Source organism: Petromyzon marinus, unplaced genomic scaffold, assembly GCF_048934315.1.
Source record: "Petromyzon marinus isolate PM22_M1 ecotype Great Lakes invasive population unplaced genomic scaffold, UKy_Petmar_22M1.pri1.0 PM_G_Scaffold_118, whole genome shotgun sequence".
NCBI lineage: Eukaryota > Metazoa > Chordata > Hyperoartia > Petromyzontiformes > Petromyzontidae > Petromyzon > Petromyzon marinus.
Window position 1 is genome coordinate 40,001 of NW_027422671.1, and position 2,500 is coordinate 42,500.

A 2,500-nucleotide genomic window follows, 5' to 3' on the forward strand; every position below is an offset into this window, starting at 1 on the left:
TTCACGGATAGACCCCGTGAAACGCTAGAAATTGGCGGGGATGTGTCTCTTGTGGCTCACGGGGCTGTTAGGGTGGCACAGAAATCCCTCGGAATGGGAAAAAACGGGTCATTTTCGTGTCGCCACATTGCATGCGAACCGCATGAAACTTCCAGAGGCATTTGCAGCAGGAATGCATGTGCACTCAAAAAATGTGATATTTTTCACGGAGAGACCCCGTGAAACGCTAGAAGTGGGCGGGGATGTCTCTCTTGTGGCTCACGGGGCTGTTAGGGTGGCACAGAAATCCCTCGGAATGGGAAAACGGGTCATTTTCGTGTCGCCACATTGCATACGAACCGCATGAAACTTCCAGAGGCATTTGCAGCAGGAATGCATGTGCACTCAAAAAAGTGAATATTTCTCACGGATAGACCCCGTGATACGCTAGAAATTGGCGGGGATGTCTCTCTTGTGGCTCACGGGGCTGTTAGGGTGGCACAGAAATCCCTCGGAATGGGAAAACGGGTCATTTTCGTGTCGCCACATTGCATGCGAACCGCATGCAACTTCCAGAGGCATTTGCAGCAGAAATGCATGTGCAGTCAAAAAAAAATTGATATTTTTCACGGATAGACCCCGTGAAACGCTAGAAATTGGCGGGGATGTGTCTCTTGTGGCTCACGGGGCTGTTCGGGTCGCACAGAAATCCCTGGGAATGGGAAAACGGGTCATTTTCGTGTTGCCACATTGCGTACGAACCGCATGAAACTTCCAGAGGCATTTGCAGCAGGAATGCATGTGCACTCAAAAACTTCTATATGTTTCACGGATAGACCCCGTGAAACGCTAGAAATTGGCGGGGATGTGTCTCTTGTGGCTCACGGGGCTGTTAGGGTGGCACAGAACTCCCTCGGAATGGGAAAAGGGGTCATTTTCGTGTTGCCACATTGCATAGGAACGCCATGAAACTTCCAGAGGCATTTGCAGCAGAAAGGCACGTGCACTCAAAAATTTTAATATTTTTCACGCATAGACCCCGTCAAACGCTAGAAGTTGGCGGGGATGTCTCTCTTGTGGCTCACGGGGCTGTTAGGGTCGCACAGAAATGCCTCGGAATGGGAAAACGGGTCATTTTTGTGTGGCCACATTGCATAGGAACGGCATGAAACTTCCAGAGGCATTTGCAGCAGGAATGCATGTGCACTCAAAAACGTCTATATTTTTCACGGATAGACCCCGTGAAACGCTATAAATTGGCGGGGATGTCTCTCTTGTGGCTCACGGGCGCTGTTAGTTAGGGTCGCACAGAAATCCCTCGGAATGGGAAAAGGGGTCATTTTCGTGTTGCCACATTGCGTACGAACGGCATGAAACTTCCAGAGGCATCTGCAGCAGAAATGCATGTGCACTCAAAAACGTCTATATTTTTCACGGATAGACCCCGTGAAACGCTAGAAATTGGCGGGGATGTGTCTCTTGTGGCTCACGGGGCTGTTAGGGTCGCACAGAAATCCCTCGGAATGGGAAAACGGGTCATTTTCGTGTTGCCACAATTGGCATACGAACGGCATGAAACTTCCAGAGGCATTTGCAGCAGAAATGCATGTGCACTCAAAAACGTGAATATTTTTTCACGGATAGACCCCGTCAAACGCTCGAATTTGGCGGGGATGTTTCTCTTGTGGGTCACGGGGCTGTTCGGCTCGCACAGAACTCCCTTGGTCCACCTGATTCGTGCATACAGGCAGCAACTAAAACTCTGTAAACCTGCTGTGAGGACATCTAAACAGTGGACCAGTGAGGCTGTGGAAGATTTGCGGGCGTGCTTAGACTGTACTGACTGGGATATGTTCACGACTGCTACCAATAGTCTGGATGAACTCACAGAGGCTGTGTACATCAGCTTCTGTGAGGACTGCTGTATCCCAACACGTACCAGGGTGAACTTTAACAACAACAAGCCCTGGTTCTCAGCAAAGCTCAAAAGGTTGAGGTTGGAGAAGGAGGAAGCGTTTAGGAGTGGGGATAGAGACAGATTCAAGGAGTCGAAGAACAGGTTTAGCAAAGCGGTGAGAGAGGCTAAACGACTGTACTCAGAGACACTAAAACACCAGTTCTCTACTAACGACGCTGCTTCTGTCTGCCAAAGGGCTCAGGCACATCACCAACTACAAACCCAGAGCGCCCCACACCACTAACGACTCCCGCCTAGCCAACGACCTGAACGAGTTCTACCGTAGATTTGAAAGACAATTGGACTGTCCTGAACCACCCCTTCCCACCCAAGAGGCCCCATCCCCCACCCATACTACAGAAACGACTCTCTCCTTTCAGGAGGGAGAAGTTAATGGGCTTTTCAAGAGGCAGAATCCACGCAAAGCAGCCGGGCCGGACTCTGTCTCTCCAGCCACCCTCAGGCACTGCGCTGGCCAGCTGTCTCCGGTGTTCACCAACATCTTTAACACCTCCCTGGAGACATGCCATGTACCAGCCTGTCTCAAGTCCTCCACCATCATCG